This window comes from Oryx dammah, unplaced genomic scaffold (assembly GCF_014754425.2).
Source record: "Oryx dammah isolate SB20612 unplaced genomic scaffold, SCBI_Odam_1.1 HiC_scaffold_3, whole genome shotgun sequence".
Lineage (NCBI taxonomy): Eukaryota > Metazoa > Chordata > Mammalia > Artiodactyla > Bovidae > Oryx > Oryx dammah.
The window spans coordinates 23,562,749-23,586,011 of record NW_024070187.1 but is presented as its reverse complement, the minus strand read 5'-3'; the positions used below and the strand labels follow the sequence as shown (position 1 = coordinate 23,586,011).

Here is a 23,263-nt window from a genome sequence, read left to right as displayed (position 1 = left end):
AGCAAACAGTTCATTTTTATTGGGCCTACACAATTTGACAACAACAAAATGCACACACACAAGCATTTACTTTTCAGTATAGGAAAAAACATAAAAATATAAATTCTGTCTGAAAGTTAATAGATGTACCAGCAGAATACGCTGGAACTCTTTAAACTCTGCCTAGCCAGACACGAAATAAATAAATAAATAAAAAGAATAGCAAACAGATAAAAGAAAGAATACAAAACAGATAAATAGGCTTTATATTAATTCTTTAATATACAAAACAAGGGGATCAGTATAGACCAGTTCCAATCTTGTAACCTGGAACTTTAGGACTCCCAGGGATGCCCCAAGTGTCTCTTAAAAAGATATGACCATGAAAGTAGATCTCTGTTTTTACCTTTTACTGCAAACTGAGCAGCTATTCTTTTATCTGTTGTATAAATTTGATTTGGGTTCTAAAATCATCGCAGTTGGTGACTGCAACAATGAAATTAAAAGATGCTTGCTCCTTGGAAGGAAAGCCATGACAATCTTAGCATATTAAAAAGCAGAGACATCACTTTACCAACAAAGGTCTGTGTAGTCAAAGCTATGGTTTTTCCAGTAGTCATAAGCAGATGTAAGAGTTGGACCATAAAGAAGGCTGAGTGCCAAAGAACTGATGCTTTCAAATTGTGCTGGAAAAGACACTTGAGGGTCACTTGAATTGCAAGGAGAGATCATACCAGTCAATCCTAAAGGAATTCAACCTTGATTATTCATTGGAAGACTGTTGCTGAAGCTGAAGCTCCAATACTTTGGCCACCTGATGCAAAGAGCAGACTCACTGGAAAACACCCTGATGCTGGGAAAGATTAAAGGTGAAAGTAGAATGGGGCGGCAGAGGAAAAGATGATTAGATAGCATCACCAACTCAATGGACATGAATTTGAGCAAAGTCTGCGAGACAGTGGAGAATAGAGGAGCCTGACATACTACAGTCCATGAGGTTACAAGAGTCGGACATGACTTAGTGACTAAACAACAACAATATAAATTAGGTATTTGTATACGATTTCATTTAAAGAATAGGTCAATCAACTAAAAAGAATTTGAAAATAACTATCTATATAACTCCCTAAGGTCCATTTCAGTTGTCACATTTTATTCTATCTCTTCTTGTTTTTTTATTTCCCAGACATACTTCCCAGTTCCTGTGTGTTGGCAGTATATATTAAAATGTTGTGTCAGAGATACAGCAAATGATACAGTAAATGCCTCTTAAGAAAAGAATGGACAAACACACTAATTGGCTTGTTAAACCCATCTCTAATATTGATAGATAGATAACCATTAATTTCCAGTCACTCTTCAAGACAATGGAGACAGAAAGTTCCAAACTCAGGCAATTACTTATATTCCTGGAATCATCAGTCAGCTAAATCAATGCATTAAGCATCAACTGTTGGGTTGGACACCTAATATATTGCATGTATTTTTTAAAATCCTAACTATGTCAAGACCTACAGGAATCTGTTTTTTTCTTGAAGATATTACAGCGTATTAAGAGGAAAACATGTCAATAGATTATTGCAGTAAAAACTGGTAAGTACTATTATAAAGTTATCATAAAAGTGCTATCAGCATCCAGAAAAAAAGAAATGTCTGACTCTGGCTAAAGTAGTAAAAATTCATAAATAAATCTATAAACTGAGTTATGAAGAATGAAAGAGACTGTGCTGCATAGAGCAAATCTCTAAACCATGATGGCAGCAGGACAGCACATATGCAGAAGGCATAGAGGGAAGAAAACCTGGGGAGTACAAGGTAACTTAGGAATTTGGTGTGGCTGCACCGCTCAGTACATTGGTGGTTGAACATCAAGAAAAAAAGGCAGCAGAGTTATTTTCCTTCAGATTAGAAATGTCCCTTTATATTATTATAAAACTTTACAGCTTCATAATTTAGGGAATGGAGACGCAACAAAGACTTTTAAGGGGCAATTTGGCAGGATAGATTTGTCTTCTAAAAAAAATATAACATGGATGTGGAATATGAAAGATGGGCTGGAATAAGGAGGATGCAATGAGAGGAACAAGAAAAGAGGCTGCTGCGGTGGGTCAGAGAGAAGGTGAAGAATGTCTGAGAGATGAGAAGAGCAACCAGACTGGAGAGAATACCTCAGGATGAGTTAAAAGGATCTGGTGACTGGAAACAATGTACTAATAGAATTCTAGCATAGGAAAACATGAAAGCTATTCTCTGTTCTATTCCATTAAGGATGAAAAAGCATTCCTTATAAACTCTATTTTTCACAAAACATGACTAGCAACTGTTATCTCTCTCAGATAAATATATAGCCAGTCCATTTGTGGAGACTAATGGATAACTTAATTAAGGCCTGACAAGATTCTCTAGGATAAGAGATAAAGGGCAATTCCTATTTAACAGTCCCCTGTAGATGGATAACATAGGCATTATTAATAATTATTTAAGGCATTCCCCATCCTAATGAAGAATTAACACAGGAGCTCACCTTATCACTTGGAACATCTTGCCAGATAGTACAATCTGGAGTCTCTTTTTGCTTAGTCAAAACGCCTGACAGTTAGCCATGGCAGGCTATTAATCTTTGTGCTGACTTCAAGTACAATATCAGGGTTGTAATTTGGCTTGGGGTTTGTCACAACGGATTGTTTTCTGAGATAGCAGATGGTTTGGAAACCATCTGCCATGACAGACCAAACTGACCAGAATTTCAATTGTCTGTTCCAGGAGCGATGATGAGAAAGGTGCATGCAGGAAATAAACTCTCCTGGTTTAACTGAAAATGACAACGAATTTGTGGTCAGAACATTGACAGGTTACAAGAAGGAAGGGAAAATGAGAGGCAAGTGGGAAGTTCCTAATTAACTCCAATCTACTTCAAGTAAATTTCCCTAACTCAATGTTATTGCACAGATGAGGAAAGTCGATTTATGCAATTCAAGGCTTGATTTTATAATTTTGCTCTTGAAGAAGGAGATAATCAAACAACAGAAGGCGTATAATAACTAGAGACCTGGATTACGGTGATTCAGAGTGAGGTATCAGGTAATTGAATCTAGACAGTTTATTCAGAGCAAGATGCAAATAAGTAATTTGGACATCTTAAATGAGCTCTGCCAAGTTAAAAGCCTCATGAAAATTTTGTAAATATGCCACGTGCAATCTGAGAGTAGAAGGTAGTTTACAGTGATTTGGGACTTCTATTTGGCCATTATTATTATTATGGCTTTTAAAATGTTTCCCATGAAATCCTTCCTGTGTAAATGAATATGTCCCAGGGACACTCTAGTAAATGAGATGAATTAATGTAAAATCCTAAATAATTCATGTGCTTGGAAGCCACTGAAACATTGCTCATATTTTTATAGAAACCAAACCACCTTGTGATGCATAAAAAAAGTATCTGCATATGAAAATATCTCAAATATTAAGTATAAAGCTGTGCTTGATCTGCAAAAAAGAAGGCAACATATTAAAAGACTATAATAAAAATCACTTTATACTGGTAGAGATAACTAATAGGATTTTGATTTGATGTTTTGTTTTGTTTCATTTTTTGGAGCTTGTTTCACTACCTTTGCCATCATTTCTATGGTTCTGAATTAAACTGGAGTGACATTAACAAAGAAGGGCAAGTGAGATATATAAGGGAGACTGGAACTAAAGAGGCAACACTGAGGAGCAGAAGGCAGTATGAGATGAATAGAGGCTGAGATATTTATGTTCCTGCCCTTGTCAAGGTCTGATTTTAGGCTTGTTATATAAAATTCTCAAGGTCACTGTTTTCTTATCTATAAAATACAATAATAGTATCAGTCTTAAAGCTTATAGTGAAGTGAAAATCTCTCAGTCATGTCTGACTCTTTGAGACCCCGTGGACTATACAGTCCATGGAATTCTCCAGAATATTGGAGTAGGTACCCTTTCCCTTGTCCAGGGGATCTTCCCAACCCAGGGATCGAACCCAGGTCTCCTGCATTGTAGGTGGATTCTTTACCAGCTGAGTCATAAGGGAAGCCCTTAGCTTATAGGGCTATTATAAAAATTAAATGAGATAATACTAATATTGCAGATTGAAGGGCATGATATAGAGAAGGCACACAAAATTTTGAACCTACCTGACCATTCTGCTGCAGGAAAGGACCTCGTACTGCCAGCTTTTTCTAAAAAGGAATTGCTAGATGTCCCTTCAATAATAACAGGGAGACACAAACTGGGATTGTGAGCGAATTTGGAAGACCATCTTCTTGGTCTTAAAGTTTAACCCTATCACTTAACAGTAGTTAAGTTCACCAGTTATTTAGACTCAATTTCCTCATCTATATAGTAAGGATAATGTTAGTATTTACCTTTTGGAAGGTTTGCAAGAATTAAATGAAATAATCTGCATTGAGTACTTAATACAGGTCTAAGCACAGGCAATGACTTAAAACGTTACCTCTGAGCATTCCATTGATTAGCTCCACATAACAAGAGCCATGAAAAATTTTATCTGTGATAAAGAACAAGCACAATGATTTTCCTCTCCAGCATAGCACTGTACTATGAAAATGCAATAAACAGAATTTTCAGCATAAATGTTGCTTAATTATGGTTTGTTCCAAGGAACTCTTGCCCTTTAAGCAAATAATTCTGTCATTTCTGTTGCTATTTCAGGAATAAAAACTAAAAGATATTAGCAGCTCCACTTCTAATACTTGAAAACACTGGAGATTAAAACTGATCAAAAACTCAAAGATAATCAACTCTTGAAATAAGGAAATTGTACTAGGTGAATTTATCTGTGTGGATTCTCTCCTATGGGTACAATTCCAGTCCTTGCTGTGTGGGATGGCTGAAATTTAAATACGACCATACTCTTAGTGGCTTGATTAGTCAGAGAACAGAATCTAGAACTGCCAGAGTAGCAAGAAAATGAGGGAAGAAATGAAGAAGGGCCCACAATACTGTATAAATCCTGTCCCCGTTCTGGGCTAAACCTTGTACTGCCAATACACGAGGGAGACATCAAGGAACCTGACTGAAGGTTGAGGGAAATGAACTGAGGTCTCAACCATTATTATAACACTGGTTACAAAATTCAGAGATCGGCTGCAGCTAAAGTTAACTATATGCTAAAATTAACTTAAGGAAAAATGGTTTAAATGAATGAAAAGATGGGAAATCTCAGCTGATAAATAAAAATTATTTAAAATGAATAAATTGAAATTCTAGAACTAAAGAGCACAATATCTGAAATGAAAGCATTAGTTAACTTGAAGACATATAAAAAGAATTAATCAATCTAAAAATCAGAGATAAGAAATTAAGAACAAAACCTTACTGACTGTGACAAAATAAGCTGATAAACATTAGTAATTGAAGTTGTATAAAGAATAAAAGGGAGATAAAAGAGCAGAAAAAAATATAAAAAAATAATAAGCAAAAGTGTGCCCAATTTGATAAGAAAAATCTATCTAAAATTTTTAGAAAACCCTAAGCAAATGAAAAACAAAATGGGAATTATCCATGTGAAGATTAATTCTGTGTCAACCTCACTGCATCATAGGGTGCCCAGATTAAACACTGCTTGTGGGTATGTCTGTGAAGGTGTTTTTAGATGAGATTAGTATTTGTATTGGTAAAGTCGGAAAGTCAACTGCCCCCCTCAGAGTTCTGGGCATCATCTAACTCATTGAGGGCCTGCACAGAACAAAAAGCAGAGGAAGAAGGAACTCAGATGATTTCACTGTGAATTCTATAGTACATTTCAAAAACAATGCTAATCTTACTAGAATTAGAAATAGAAAAGAACACTTCAAGAAATAGAAAAGAATACTTCCAATTTCTCTAAGCAGGCCAGGAAATACTGGCACAAAATTGACAAAGACATTACCAAGACCTGAAATGAATGACCAATATCATTTATCATAGTTGCAAAAATTGTAAACAAGGTATTAGCAAGTTTAATTCAGCAATATATAAAAAGGTATATATATGATGACCAAATGATTTCTATATTAGGAAAGTAGAGATTAAATATTCAAATCAATCAAGCTATATAGTAATTTCTATATATTAACTGAATTAAAAAAAGGAAAGCATAGTAAACTCACATAGATGTAGAAAGATACAGAAGAAGCATTTGCCAAAATTCAACACCCATCTATTTTAAAAACTCTTACTTAACTATGAATAAGAGGCAACTTCTTTAACCCAGGAAACAACATCTACAAAAAACAAACGTCCTATATACCACATGGTCAAAAACTAAAAACTCCTCCTCTGAGATTAGGAAAAAGAAGATATCTGCTTTCAGTGCTTCAATTAAAAATTTACTAATGGATATAACCACAGTGGCAAAGTAATTAAAAGGCATGAAAACTGAAAAAGAAGTAAAGCTTGTTTATTTTTTAATTGTTTGCATTTGAAATCTTAAAGAATCCACAAAACAATGACTATAACTAAAAAGTGAATTTAGCAAGATCACAAAATACAAAAGTGAGACAAAATTCAATTACACTTCTACGTTCTAACAGAAACAATGGGAAAGAGAAAAATTTTTTTATTTGTATATTTTGTTATAATAAATAAAACTCCCCACATTTCAGCAAAAACTAAAATGAGGAAAAAATAAAATAAAATAAAATACTGCAAGTTCACTACACTAAAAACTACAAAGTAATGCTAAGAGAAACACTTTGGCCACCTAATGCAAAGACCTGACTCATTGGAAAAGACCCCGGTGTTGGGAAAGATGGAAGGCACAAGAAGAAGGCGGAGGCAGAGGATGAGATGATTAGCTAGCATCACCGACTCAATGGACTTGAGCAGACGCTAGGAGATAGTGAAGGACAGGGAAGCCTGGCATGCTGCAGTCCATGGGGTTGCAAACAGTTGGACATAACAACTGAACAACAACAACAAAATAAATAAACACAGGATCAATACTGTTGTCAGTTTTCCTGAATAGCAGCAGCTTTCAAACTTTTTTGTTTCAGAACTCTAAAATAGCCTTACAATTATTGAGGATGTCGAAGAACTTTATTTTTTGTAAGTTACATCCATACCAAAACTGAGAAATGTTAAAATTCTAATAATTTTAAAATAGCAATCCATTACATCATATTAGCATGTCTATAAAAATAAATACATTCTCCAAAACAAACAAACAATAATTATAAGAGTGACACTATTTTATATCCCTTGCAAATCTATCTGGCTTAATAAAAGCAGTTTATGGTATATCTAAGACAGCAGCTTTTACATTTAGGTGCGTGTGATGTTATTTTGTTGAAATATGTGAAAAAATGCTGGTCATACACAAATAAGTAGTTGGATAAAGGAGGAATATTTAAATGTCTTTTTCAGACAGCTGTGGTTATTCTTTGGTACCATACAAAACCTGCCAAGGAAACTGAAGAAGTAATCACACTACATTCTAACAATGGCTATGGTTAAGGGAAATGCCTGGCCCTACAAAAGTGCATAGAGAGAGCCACTAATTAGGATGTGGATATCAGAGAAGACTTCCTTCAAGAAATGATGGATAAGCTGAGGGTTAAAGAAATGTGAGTTAATGAGGGTTAAAGAAAATGTGTTCTGGGAAGGGGAAGTAGTCAAGAAAGGACATGGTAAGTTCACTGAATCAGAAAAAACTCATAATGACTTTAGTTTAGTGGTTACACTGAATGCTGAGAGGGGATAGAGGAATGTTAGAGGAAAGCCAAAGATGAAATTGAAGAGGTAATCAAGGTCTTGAATATGAAGGCAGTTTTTAAGTCAGGCTATTAACTGTGGACTTCTCTATAGAGAGTGAGAATTTACTGAGGGATTTAAGCAGAAGAATGACAGCTCATGAAAGCTAAAAGTTTAAAGAGAGATAGACAGGTCAGCTGTGTGAGATACAGTTCAGTTCAGTTCAGTCGCTTAGTCGAGTCCGAATATTTGCAACCCCATTGACTGCAGAACGCCAGGCTTCCCTGTCCATCACCAACTCCCAGAGTTTCCTCAAACTCATGTCCATCCAGTCGGTGATGCCATCCAACCATCTCATCCTCTATCGTCCCCTTCTCCTCCCGCCTTCAATCTTTCCCAGCATCAGGGTCTTTTCCAATGAGTCAGTTCTTCACATCAGGTGACCAAAGTATTGGAGTTTCAGCTTCAGCATCAGACCTTCCAATGAATATTCAGGACTGAGTTCCTTTAGGATGGACTGTTTGGATATCCTTGCAGTCCAAGGGACACTCTAGAGTTTTCTCCAACACCACAGTTCAAAAGCATCAGTTCTTCAGCACTCAGCTTGCTTTATAGTCCAACTCTCACATCCATACATGACTACTGGAAAAACCAAAGATTTGACAAGATGGACCTTTGTTGGCAAAGTAATGTCTCTGCTTTTTAATATGCTGTCTGCTGCTGCTAAGTTGCCTCAGTCGTGTCCAACTCTGTGCGACCCCATAGACGGCAGCCTACCAGGCTCCGCCGTCCCTGGGATTCTCCAGGCAAGAACACTGGAGTGGGTTGCCATTTCCTTCTCCAATGCATGAAAGTGAAAAGTGAAAGTGAAGTCACTCAGTCGTGTCCGAATCTTCACGATCCCATGGACTACAGCCCACCAGGCTCCTCCGTCCATGGGATTTTCCAGGCAAGAGTACTGGAGTGGGGTGCCATTGCCTTCTCTAAATATGCTGTCTAGGTTGGTTATAATTTTTCTTCCAAGGAGTAAGAGTCTTTTAGTTTCATGGCTGCAATCACCATCTGCAGTGATTTTGGAGCCTCCCAAAATAAAGTCAGCCACTGTTTCCCCATCTATTTGCAATGAAGCGATGGGACCGGATGCCATGATCTTAGTTTTCTGAATGTTGAGTTTTAAGCCAACTTTTTCACTCTCCTCTTTCACGTTCATCAAGAGGCTCTTTAGTTCTTCTTTGCTTTCTGCCATAGGATGGTGTCATCTTCATATCTGAGGTTATGCCTATCTGAGGCATATCTGAGTAGAGAGGACCAATAATAAAGTCTTGAATGCATGCACTGATTTTTGGCTACATCAATATTACATTTGACCTAATAGAAAAAAATGGGAGATGATAAAGATGCATTACAGTGAGCTAAGGAATGAATGGGAAGTGAAGATGGTGAGAGCAGGCTCAGCGTTTAATAAGCTCTTCGGGGAACAAAATGGGCAGTAATTAGAGATGACAAAAGCAGGAAGAGACTGAGGGTCAGAGGCCTGTATACTGACAAATGGCAAAGTTATGGGTCTGGAAAAGCATGCAAGACACACTTTGCTTGCAGAGGTATGTCAGACCTGCTCTGATAAAGGTAAAGGTTGATTGCAGTTTCTGCCTTATTTTCTAAATCATTTCCCTTATTATGTTTTAAACAGTTCTGAAATAGGTCGTGATAATTTCCTCTTTATGTTTAGTTGTCGTTTACCTCTCAGAACACGAAAAAAATAGATCATGGTTCAAATACAAAATAAATCATTTTAAAAACCCAAATCAATGGTGTCTGAGGTAATGAGCTTATATTTTATGCCAAAATTGGGGAGTATTATTAACTGTCAATTTATTTAAAGGATGAGGTCTAATCCTCATGCATGACATATATCACCTATTTGTTTAAGTCTTCAGCTAATGGGTTTTGGGCTTCTTATATCTGTGGATTTGTAATACATAAACTCAGCTGGTTACAAGTTCCAAAGTAATGGATTTTAGTATCATTTAAGTGGATAAAAAACACTTGGAGCCAGTTTATCAAATAGGATTAAGAGGTCTTTAAAAACATTACCTTGCCTGAAACTGATGTAAAATTTTACCCATAATCTGTTTCACAATTTGGGGCTGCTGAAAAGACTTTTCATCACTGACAAATCTTCCTGCTAAAACAGTTAGGTGAGGAATTTAAGCTTACTGGCTGAATGATTCTTGATAATCAAATATAGTTGATGAAGTCCACTTGGGTTTATCTGTGGGTAACTCAGGGTCTTGAGGTTGACAATAGTTTATAATAGTCATTTTTCTTCTGTACTTCTCTAGTGTGAACAGATGTGTGTGTGTGTGTGTGTGTGTGTGTGTGTGTTTACCACTCAGTCATGTTTGGCTCTTTGGGACCCCATGGACCATAGTCTGCCAGGCTCCTGTGTCCATGGAATCCTCCAGGCAACTAGGTTGCCATTTCCTTCTCCAGGGGATCATCTCGACCCAGGGATCAAACCTGGGTCTCCTGCATTGCAGGCAAATTCTTTACCACTGAGCCACAGTGTGAACAGATAGATTTATTTTATTTCAGAAATGTTGAAGCTATAATAAGTGAAGGGATTGCCATAGAAACAAGATAGGACCATCGGTACATCAGGGGTGAGCAAAATATTTCAAAATATTTCAAAGTACTGGTGAAAACAGCCCAAGGCTCATAAAAATTCTTTTATGTTTTGATCCAGATATTTGTGTTAGTATATGATTAGATATTTTAAAAGGGGAACTGAATTGCATTTCAGTGTTAGACAATAGAGGATTACTTTGATATGTATATGATTTTCTTTGCCAATGTGAATAGTAGCACACACTGTCAATCTAGAGTAAACCAAAGCAGTGATGGCTTATTTGTATAACACATTCTTCATTGGGGTCATTTGTTCTTAGCAACAAATGATTGTATGACCTGATACTGAATGTACCTTAAAAAGTGAATACTTAGCATATATAAAAACCAGCAGGAACTATATGCTTTTTCAAGATTTGAGGAACGGGATCATGGTATTCTTGGGTTAATGGTAGTAGCACCTTGTATTTGGTAGGTATTTAGTATGGGTGTTATTTACACTTGTAATTATATATTTCAGACTATTTGTTTTTAAACGTTTGATTTGCTGATGAAACTCATCACTCACTGCCATGGCCCCACTTATCAATGGCCAGAAACGGGAGAAAAAATCATCATGTAATTACAATACTAACTATAGAATACTTAATATTAGTTCAATATCTAAAATGCTCAACTAACAATGATGGAAATATCTGTCTTCTGAAAAGATTTACATTCCCTGAAAAGATTTTCTTCCCAGGCTTCCATGATGGAGGAGATAATCATTATATTCTAATCTCTATTTCTTTTATGTGAGGTAATTCTTGTGTCGAATAGTACAAAACACCTGAAGTCCCTTTTGCAGATGTGTATCTTCCTGGCTCACACCCTTACCCAAACTCTGGAAACTTCAATTTGTGGGCAATATATGTCTCCCCATTTGTAAGCACTCTCAGTTCAGTGCAGTTCAGTTGCTCAGTCGTGTCCTATTCTTTGTGACCCCATGGACTGCAGCACGCCAGGCTTCCCTGTCCATCACCAACTCCCAGAATTTCCTCAAATTCATGTCCATCAGGTCAGTGATGCCATCCAACCATCTCATCCTCTGTCGTCCCCTTGTCCTCCCACCTTCAACCTTTCCCAGCATCAGGGTCTTTTCCAATGAGTCAGTTCTTTGCATCAGGTGGCCAAAGTATTGGAGTTTCAGCTTCAACATCAGTCCTTCCAATGAATATTCAGGACTGATTTCCTTTAGGATGGACTGGTTGGATCTCCTTGCAGTCCAAGGGACCCTCAAGAGTCTTCTCCAGCACCACAGTTCAAAAGCATCAATTCTTTGGTGCTCAGCTTTTTTCACAGTCCAACTCTCACATCCACATATGACTACTGGAAAAACCATAGCCTTGACTAGATGGACCTTTGTTGGCAAAGTAATGTCTCTGCTTTTTAATACGCTGTTTAGGTTGGTCATAACTTTCCTTCCAAAGAGTAAGCATCTTTTAATTTCATGGCTGCAATCACCATCTGCAGTGATTTTGGAGCCCCCCAAAATAAGTCTGACACTGTTTCCCCATCTATTTCCCATGAAGCGATGGGACCAGATGCCATGATCTTCATTTTCTGAATGTTGAGCTTTAAGCCAACTTTTTCACTCTCCACTTTCACTTTCATCAAGAGGCTTTTTAGTTCCTCTTCACTTTCTGCCATAAGAGTGGTGTCATCTGCATATCTGAGGTTATTGATATTTCTCCTGGCAACTTGATTCCAGCTTGTGCTTCATCCAGCCCAGCATTTCTCATGATGTACTCTGCATATAAGTTAAATAATCAGGGTAGCAATATACAGCCTTAACGTACTCCTTTTCCTATTTGGAACCAGTCTGTTGTTCCATGTCCAGTTTTAACTGTTGCTTCCTGACCTACATGCAGATTTCTCAAGAGGCAGGTCAGGTGGTCTGTTATTCCCATCTCTAAGAATTTTCCACAGTTTGTGGTGATCCACATAATCAATAGAGTGTAAGCACTCTATTCCTTAAGAAATAATATTTTAATAACTGCAATCAGGAATACTGCAGTCTCTATATGACCGGACCCAAATGCACAACCTCACAGCAACTTTGGAGCATAACAGTATTTCTCTTCATTCTTCAAAATAAAGTAGTTTCCCAAACATATTAGTAAGAATAAGAAACTTTACTTTTGGACTTCCCTTGTGTCCAGTGGTTAAGAATTGGCCTACTAATGCAGGGAAAAGGGGTTTGGTCCCTATTCCAGGAAGATTCAGAATGCTATGAGGCAAATAAGCAAATGCACCATAGCTACTGAATCCCACGTGCCTAGAGCCCGAGCTCCACAAGAGAAGCCACGGCCATGAGAAATCCACACACCAACCCTAGAGAAAGCTTATGCACAGCAATGAAGACATAGCACAGCCAAAAGTAAATATATCAAAGTTATTTAGAAGAAATTTTACGTTTTGCTTGAAAAGCAAGTTAGTTATTTTACATCACATGTGATAGAAAATCACCCAATAAATCCCACGTAGACATCTTCATTTCTCTTTCATCTTTATCTTTACTTCATTGTTATTCCATCATCCATGCGTCCCTATGTCTTCTCTGCTTTTTATTCCTTGATCCTCTCTTTCTAGCTTCTACTTCCCTCCACCCATCATCTAAAACTGCATTGATCTATAGGATAACCAGTAACTGTACATGGCCATTTAAATTTGTTTTATTAAATCAAATTAAGAATTCAGTTTCTTAGGTACACTAGCCACATTTTAAGTGCTCAGTAGCTTTGTGTGGCCAGAAAAGAGACACATAAAGAGTGTAGGGAGGCAAAGTCTACAAGCTGCCTCTTCAATGAAACTAGAGGAGAGAATATTTGAACACTCCAAATTGTATTTGTGAGCAAAAGCAAATAAAATCAGCAAAATCTGCAAGGAAAACTATAGCAGCATGTCAGGTAAAAAAGAGGATAAAGGTGGACTCACTGGGCCAGATCTCAAAATTAACAGCAAGTGTTAACTTCTAGAGAGGAAAGCCCCCTCTAAAATAGGAACTACTGCAGTAAAGCAGATTTCCATTGGGGCACAATTACTGTGGCTGCTGTGACATAAGGTAATGAAAGTCCCCAGGGACCCTGGCAGTGGCAGATCTAAAAAAGCACCATCTTTCAAAGAGAAGAGGACACTTTGGAAGAAAGGGCCTGTGCTCTTGGTTGCAGTGTTCAGTGAAGGGTTCATGGTCTTAGGCTAGGTCTGAAAGGCAGATAGATGCATGGCTGCCCAGGGGGACCATGTTTAATCAAATATTCCAACTCTTTAGCTCCACCTTCTTGGATAATTCCTACCTACACCTCAATTAAAGAGTCCTGATAATACCTTGTTGAAAAATTCAATTCATTCAAATCTGAGTAAAAACAACAGTAACAAAATAAACCAGCTTCCTGCTTCAGGTTGAATTGTGTCTCCCAAAAAGATAAGTTGAAATGCTAACCGCTACTACCTCCAAATATGACCTTTCTGCAGATGTAATTAAGATGTTAAGATGAAGTTATACTGGAGTGAGGTGCACTCAATGCAATATGACTTGTGTCCTTATAAGAAGAGACACAGAGAAACCAAAAGAGAATGCCCTGTGATGATGGAGGCAGTGACTGAAGTATTGCAGCTGTAAATCAAGAGATATTAAAGATTCCCAACAAACCACCAAAAGCTAAGGATTCTTATCTACAGTTTCCAGAGGGAACATGGCCAATCTGATATTTTGGACTTCTAGTCTCCAAAACTATGGTACAATAAACTTCTGTTATTTTAAGCCATCTACTTTGTGGTACTTTTCTATGGCAGCCCTAGGAAATTAATACAAGCTTCTCAAAAATGCTATAAAAACAGGGAATGCTTTATTCTGAAAGAAAATTCTCTAGTAAAAAATACTGCCTCAAAAAAGTAAAATCACAACACAACCTTTCGATTAAAGAAGTATTTATAGCCATGAAGGAAATACAAGGGTTCAGGGAGACATGCCTGGAGAAGAAAAGCTGGATGTCTAGACATATGGTGATAAAGTGAAAAACTGATAAAATTTGGGGAAAATGGAAGAAAAAGAATTATTTTGGAAACAAAACTACAAGATCACAAGATATAGTAAAACCAAAGAAAGGAAAATAAGAGATGCATGTGAGAAAATGAAATGAAATTAAAATGAACAGAAATAAAGATATGAAAAGGACTGAAGAGAATATGATACATAAAAGATGGAAAAAATACATACACTATTCACAGAACTGTAACCCCAAAGAAAACCAAAACAATGGAAGAGAATGGATATTTTAAAGTAATTCAAGAAAACTTTCTTAAATGAAGAAATTGTGAAAGTGAAAAGTGAAAGTCACTGTCGTGTCTGACTCTTTGTGACCCAATGTCCTATAACAGTCAATGGAATTCTCTGGGCCAGAATACTGGAGTGGGTAACCATTCCCTTCTCCAGAGGATCTTCCCAACCCAGGTCTCCCACATGGCAGGTGGATTCTCTACCAGCTGAGCCACAAGGGAAGCCCAAGAATAGTGGAATGGGTAGCCTATCCCTTCTCCAGCAGATCTTCCCAACCCAGGAATTGAACCAGGGTCTCCTGCATTGCAGGCAAATTCTTCACCAAGTGAGCTACCAGAGAAGCCCTTAAAGACCTTGTATCTTCTACCTCCTAAAAAAGGAAGAAATCACCAGAAAAGGGAAACACTATAACACAGAATCGTCAATACTGAAACAGAATTTTTTTAAAAATTACTAAGAAAAGGTTAAAGATAAAGAATCTTTGGGCAGCAGGGAAAAGGTAATTTTAAGTGAAAGAAAATCAAGCTTATTTCAGACTTCCCTTGGCAATTTTCTACCCGAAGATCGTGAAGAAACACTTGCAGGGAAGGAAACTATGACCCAAGCTTTTTATACCTAGTCAGACTGTCCCTTAAGTATAAAGCTATAGAAAAACATTATTTTTTTCAAACATATCTGCACAAACTCATAGAACATCATTCATACAGGCCTCTCTTAAGAATACAATTAACTAGAAAAGATCCAACTAACTAAAATATGATAGGAAAATAGCAGAAAAACAGCAGGTGGTAACATTTTAATATACTTAAGACATATTTAAGATAAAAACAGTTAAAGGATATAAAATAAAAAGATATATAGTATAATTTGAAAAAGTATAAGTAGCATTTTAAAAGGGAGAAAATGGTTTAAATAGACCAAGCTCATCATTGCTTTTCTCAGAAAAGCTAAATATTAAATTATTTACAATTGGCAAATGACATAAATTTGAAGACTTTGACTCTGACTGTCTATCCAGATAAACTCTACTGGTCTGTGGAATGATGGAGTGACTTTCAGGTTGTTATGCAGGTCTTGATCTGTAGATAATTACTAAACAAAGTAAGTATTAAAATGGGGACAGTTTATGTATCAGAAATGGTACAATATGTCATTTATTGAATCTGCACCTCTCTGGTCCTGCAATAACCGGCTTCCTATCTTAGTTCTTCCCTTATGCTCTCTTTTTCTCCTTTCTATCTCTTTCCCTCTCCCCCTCCTCTTCCCTCCTTCCTTCTTTTTCTTTCCTACATAAACCACTGCAAATTGACACTGTGTATATCAGCCTGAGGTCAGAATATTTCAAGTAAAACTACTTATACTGTGGTTGTATAAGTGGTCATCTAGGAAGACAATGCCGGAGAAAGCAATGGCAACCCACTCCAGTACTCTTGCCTGGAAAATCCCATGGGTGGAGGAGCCTGGTAGGCTGCAGTCCATAGGGTCGCTAAGAGTCGTACATGACTGAGCGACTTCACTTTCACTTTTCACTTTCATCCATTGGAGAAGGAAATGGCAACCCACTCCAGTGTTCTTGCCTGGAAAATCCCAGGGACGAGGGAGCCTGGTGGGCTGCCGTATATGGGATCGCACAGAGTCAGACATGACTGAAGTGACTTAGCAGCAGCAGCAGCAGCAGGCAGACAATGCAATCTAAGTGATCACAGCAAAACTTGGCAAATAGAAAGGGAATGTATTAGAATAGCTCACAGAATCTGAACAAAAGAACCAGGCTACGGAGGATAAAAGTCAGCTCAGGGGAGCCTAAGATGCAGGAACTGATGAAAAGCCTTTTCAGATGCTACTCTTGAGGAGAATGAGCTCTAACTTTTTGAAGCATTTTTTCACTTTGAACAGTTTAATTTATACTACAAACTTAATGCTTTAGTTGCAAATTAAATTTTAAACTTTTTATTTTATATTGGAGTATAGCTGATTAATAACGTTATGATAGTTTCAAGTACATAGCAAAATGACTCAGCCATAGACATGTATCTATTCTCCCCTAAATTCCTCTCCCATCCAGGCTGCCACATAACTTCAAGCAGAGTTCCCTGTGGTAAAAGGAGATTTTTATCTGTTATCCATTTTTTAGAATATAGCAATGTGTACATGTCAATCCCAATCTCCCTAAGCATTCTTGATGCTCTGCTTAAAAGTAAAATCCAAAGAAACTATATGGATTGCACATTTTAACATTTTATTGTATCCAATAGAAAAATATAGCAGACCCACAGGGAAGAAAATTAACCAGAAAAAAGTATAATGAATTGAATTCAGAGCGACAAAAGTAGTGAACGTCCACTAGAAAAGTCATGATCTTTGTGCCTATGCTCGTAGGTTAGAAGAAGGGGTTCAAAACAGGTCATTCAAATCTCAGAGATGTTAGAAAAGCTAAGAGGCAGAGAAGAACTGAAGAATACTCAGGAGTCAGAAGCAATTTATAGGAACTCTTTCTGCTCATCCCTTCCTCCTGTTCACATCTCTTTTCCCATACTCCTTCATCCCATGGAACTTATTCTGGCTTATTTGTATTTTTCTCCCTCTGGCATGGCTCCTGCCAAAGACATAAAACTGTTCTAGCTGTATCCACCTCTCTGGAATTCTGAGACAACCTTTCCTCCAAGAGAATGTGTGTGAAGTTTCCTATCTTCTCCATAGCACTAACTGAATTAGCAGTAGATGCCTATCAAAATCATTTCAGTACCCCTCTATCAAATCTGTGCCCACTGGATGGCTGCTTTGGAACTTTCAGCTCAAAGAGCTGGTTTAAGATTATGAAAATGTATTTGATCTCAAGTCAGGTCTGCTCTGAAGAACCACTGGTGATTGGGAAGATATTGCTAACCCAGAAAGAGTTTGTCCAAGGCCAATAAGTTGGCAGCAGTTTTTTGTGAGTTTTGCAATTCTGTACAAAGTTTTATTTTCTGATTTGATATTGTAAAGATTCCATCTGCAGTTTGGGGCAGTTTGGAATGCACTGGAAAAAACTTAGGGAATAATCATATCTTTCTTAGGTGGGTTTTTATTTTTGTTATGGTGCCATCTGGAATTAAAAACAAAACAAAAACAACAAAAAAGCATGAGAACCACTACATAAGCCATCTGCTAGTGAAGGCCTTTGGCTATTTCTTTCCATATCTATTGCCAAGGGAGGTCCCCAAGACATTATAATTCCATGTTTAGGATTCCAAATCCCAGCCTTTTAAACAGCAGCAAAACAGCAGCAGTGGAAACACAACAACAGATACTTGTCATTTTTGGACATTTAAATATTTTTATGTTCATAAGAAGTTCATTTTGAGACAAACATGAAGATGAAAGAGCATAGTGGCATTTTAATCACTCTGAAGCAGGAAAAAAGATAACTATTTTTTGGCATGGAAACTTTCTACTTTTAGCAAGAGAAGAGTGAGAGCAGGCAGAGAACACTGTCAGCTCCACCAGGTTTAACTCATTCTTGAAGCCAAACAAAAATAGCCTCTCACAGTCCCCATTGTTCTGCAGCTGTTGGCTTTAAAACCTTGCTGTCTCCTTCCTTGTGACTAATCATCGTGGTTGCCTGGTTTCCTTTCTTGATTTCCTCCCAGAAGTTGTGATGTGGCACAGGAAGAGAGGGCAACCCCCCAGGATTTCTTTCCAGGCCTTGTGAACGCATCGTCCTGAAGCACTTGTCATTTTCTTCAGATCCTTGAATTTCTTGATCTGCCTGGACTCAAGAGACTGTGAGCAGGTATGTTTTAGCCATTTGATCAAGGAGCATATAAGTGGCTTCTTGTTTTAAAGAATTCAAAAGTTATGAATCTGGAATGTGTGCACAAGTCTTAGGCCTAAGGTATTTTCCTCTTGGAGAATCTCACTCTACTTCTTGCTCCTTTATTGAAAAGAGTCCCAGATTACTGAAAATATAGTCTGCTTCTGAGTTTAGCAATTACTGAGTCACATCACGTGTATTAACAGAATCCTTTTTATTAAAAGTGGAATGTTAAACTTCTAGCAACTTAAATCTTCAGAACATCGACATGAACTACAAAGTGAGTTGTAGAAACTTCATGTACTAAGGCCCAAACACTCCTCCCATAGAAAAATTTTTTAATTGAGAACACTGCCTGGTATATAGTAAACACTACATAAATGTTTGTGTTTATTATCAGAATTTATCAACTATTTTACATATAAGTCTAGTAAACTTAGTTATGTTTATCAGGAAATAAAAAAAAGATGATCAAAAAGTATTTTCTAATGATGGAAAAAGGTAATAACAAAATGAGAATGTTGTGAAAATTTATATCTGGCATCTATCTATAATAATTAGACAGAAAATTTAAAAATACAGCTGCAGTAACTGACCCATTTAAACTGCCAAAGGCCCTGAAATACATTAGATTATTTTTAGAGACACTACCCCAGTGATTACAGCAACCCCCTTAAGTCATCAAGGGAAATACAATTAGGTTTTTCTCTGTTCTAAGAATGCAATGCAAGGTAATATAAATATAAATAAATAATCAATAAAGTTCAAAAGAGGCATACTGAAGCACTAAATGGGATTTTCATCAACTACCTTGGAAAATCTACTCAAATAGGGTGGCTCATTCGTCAACAATTTTATTTTATTTATTTTATTTTTTAAGTAACTCTAATCTCTGTGTGTGTGTGTGTGCTGTTTTATTTTTTTATTTTTTTCCAGATGTTCAAGCTGGTTTTATTTTTTATTTTTACTTTACAATATTGTATTGGTTTGGCCATACATTGACATGAATCCACCATGGGTGTACATGTGTTCCCCATCTTGAACCCCCATCCCACCACCCTCCCCATTCCATCCCTCTGGATCATCCCAGTGCACAAGCCCCGAGCACCCTGTATCATGCATCAAACCTGGACTGGCGATCCATTTCACATATGATAATATACATGTTTCAATGCCATTCTCCCAAATCATCCCACCCTCTCCCTCTCCCAAAGAGAGCAAAAGACTGTAGTATACATCTGTGTCTCTTTTGCAGTCTTGCATATACGGTTATCGTTACCATCTTTCTAAATTCCATATACATGCGTTAGTATACTGTATTGGTGTTTTTCTTTCTGGCTTACTTCACTCTGTATAATAGGTTCCAGTTTCATCCACCTCATTAGAACTGATTCAAATGTATTCTTTTTAATGGCTGAGTAATACTCCACTGTGTATATGTACCACAGCTTTCTTATCCATTTGTCTGCTGATTAGAACAAATAATTTCACAATTTGTATGGAAATACAAAAAACCTCGAATAGCCAAAGCAATCTTGAGAAAGAAGAATGGAACTGGAGGAATCAACCTGCCTGACTTCAGGCTCTACTACAAAGCCATAGTCATCAAGACAGTATGGTACTGGCACAAAAACAGAAATATAGATCAATGGAACAAAATAGAAAGCCCAGAGATAAATCCACACACCTATGGACACCTTATCTTCGACAAAGGAGGCAAGAATATACAATGGATTAAAGACAATCTCTTTAACAAGTGGTGCTGGGAAAACTGGTCAGCCACTTGTAAAAGAATGAAACTAGAACACTTTCTAACACCATACACAAAAATAAACTCAAAATGGATTAAAGATCTAAACGTAAGACCAGAAACTATAAAACTCCTAGAGGAAAACATAAGTAAAACACTTACCAACATAAATCACAGCAGGATCCTCTATGACCCATCTCCCAGAATACTGGAAATAAAAGCAAAAATAAACGAATGGGACCTAATTAAAATTAAAAGCTTCTGCACAACAAAGGAAACTATAAGCAAGGTGAAAAGACAGCCTTCAGAATGGGAGAAAATAATAGCAAACAAAGCAACTGATAAAGAATTAATCTCAAAAATATACAAGCAACTCCTGCAGCTCAATTCACCAACAATTCTAGTTCTCAAGGTGGCCTTGCTAATTACTCTGATGCTGTAAAATTTGAAGAAAGTCCATCACACAGACTAATGCCATCTGTGGGCATGGCTTAAAGACTGAGGTGAACTCCACAGTCCTCTTCCCAGGCTGAACCATGACTGGCTCCCTTTAGAAAAGAGCTGTACAATGGTTAGGAAGCCTCCGGCTTGCCTTTTGGAAGAATGCAGCCTTTTTGCTCAGAGTGAGTCATCAAGATCTATTTGCAACCGCCTAATTGGTGTGTATACTGGCATTGGTTCCCCGAGTTGGCCGAGGCAGCCCCACTCAGACTCATGATTCACAGTGTCCTTCAGTTCTCCTGCCCACTTGTGTTTGCTACAGGCTCTCTTGAGGTCACCACACATTTTTTCCTCCTCCATCATCAGAAAAACCACTCACTGCCATACTGCGCCTCACACATCCAGTTTGTTTATTTACATGCCTTTGTTCCCAAAGTGGTCTCTCTCTTTTTACTCTTCCCAGACAGTTACCAGGACATATGCTCCTAACTCAGTAGCTCTCAACTTGGGCCAGTTTTCTCTAAAAGCAATTTATAACTGTCATAACTTGGAGAGTGGTACTATCAGCAGGTGGCAGGTGGGCCAGAGTGCCGCTAAACATCCTACAATCACGTGCCAGTCCTCCACCACAAAAGAGCTCCCAATCCAAAACGCCAGCAGGGTCAAGATTGGGAGACCGTGCAGTCTCACAGATCTTCAAGTCTGAGTTCAAATCTTACCTCCTCTGAAAATTTGCCTATCCTGTACTCTTCACTGGATAAGTGGGTAAACTCTCCCTACTCTTGTCCCTTTTAGTCCTTGATTCAATGTTCTTTCTTTGGGGTCCCATACTATAGCAAAATTGCTTTTGTATAAATCCTTTTCACCAGTTGACCAGAAGCTCCTGCTGAGCAGGAGGCAGGGGTAAGGGGTGGTGAGGGGGAAGGAGTGTCTTTTTTGTCCAATTATGACCAGCACTCAAACCAATATCAGGTTTATTGTATTTTTTTCCGTGTTTGAATAATTGAGTGAAAAGGGAATACTTTTACTTTAAGTTTTATGCCTTTGTTTTTCTGCTAATTATTTGGCAGCATTGGAGACATCTTGCTGATCCTCTTGAGAATCTTTAAATATAGAGTAAGCGTCCTCATCTTCTTACATTTCATTATGTCTCTGTTCTCGAGTGTCTCAGTATCTTTGATGATAATCAAACAGTCCATTGTAACAGTACAATGATTGCTAACAGTGGATCCCATCTTTTACTGCTAACAATCTGCATTGGAAGTATTTTCTATTTAAGAGGACAATCACTGAAGTCACACTGCTTGTGTTTTAGTCTCTAAGTTGTGTCCAACTCTTCTGAGACCCCATGGACTGTAACCCACTAGGCCACTCTATACATGGGATTCTCCAGACAAAAATACTGGAGTAGGTTGCTATTTCCTTTTCCAGAAGTCACACTGTCTGTGTTCAAATCTGGGATCTGACATCTACCACCTATGTGACCTTGAACAAACTGCTTAAAATCTCTCAGCCTCAATTTTCTGTCTGATAAACTGTGGTGATTCTAGCACAAAGCTCATAGATTTGTTATGATGATTAGCATTTGTAAAATTCTTAGGACAGCACCTGGCATCTAACAAAAGCTATACAAGTGGTTGTTTAAAATGTAGGACAATCTGGTATCAACCCCTGCTGCTTTTCATGAATGCATCAAGCCAGGTAAATATATCTCATTCTAATATGTTACTGTGATCTGATACATTCCTCAGTAACATGCTAGAATGAGATGTATTACCTGGTTTCATACATTTCTAAAGAAAAATGGATAGAACCATGCTGAAAGATAAGAAAATTCACAATTTGCCCATTATATGTCCTGGTCAGACCAAAGCAACCCTTCAGAACTCATCAAGCTCTTCTGTGGGCAGGTGAAGGAAGGTCTTACCATCTCAACACAGATACAAAACCGCTGATCATCTATGGTTGCCACTGCTGTTGCATTCTAATTTTTCTGCCTCAAACAGTGGCCTTTTAATCATTCTGCCCATAGCAACTAATGTCCTTTAAATTAGCATTAAAAATTCATTTTTTTGGTTTATCCTTCCTGAATCAAGCTAATTAACTATCAGCTGAGAGCCCTTTAAATTATAATCTGAATATGTTACATTTTCTAACTTATAATGCCTCATCTAGGCAAATTGAAAATTCTAAAAGGAATGAATTAATTAACGTTAATTAAAGAGTACAGCACGGAACAAAGATGCCAGGTCAATCTTTGGAGGGTTCATAGAAAGACATTGTTGGGACTAAGTTGACCCTTTGCAGCATACAACTTCAGAGAAAAGACTTTGCTATGTTGAGTCTGTAAAGAAGGTGAAAAGGAAGCATAGATCAGACTAGAAGTAGCACTAAGGACAGACAGCATATACCTATACATTATATATATTTTATATGTAGTAGTACACAATCTCTGTAATAAGAAACCAAACAACCTCTGATATTTTTTACCTTTTTCCAAAAATTTCCTTTTATATCTTTAATCAACAAATATTTTCCGAATGCCTCTGACATACAAGGTTTCATTAGACATCGGGGGAATGCAAAGATAGGAGGGTCATCATCCACAGAACTTACAGAGGAGCACTATCCAATTTCTGTG

At 37.5% G+C, this 23,263-nt stretch overlaps 1 long non-coding RNA gene across 1 annotated transcript; it reads right to left on the bottom strand.

Annotated features, from left to right (window-relative positions):
* Window positions 1-436: 436 nt before the first annotated feature.
* Window positions 437-23,031, bottom strand: LOC120861886. The gene is made up of 3 exons (XR_005720649.1): window positions 23,021-23,031; window positions 21,983-21,985; window positions 437-519 (listed from the first exon to the last, which is right to left on the bottom strand). It is a non-coding gene; the product is annotated as an uncharacterized LOC120861886 (long non-coding RNA).
* Between the last annotated feature and the right edge of the window lie 232 nt (window positions 23,032-23,263).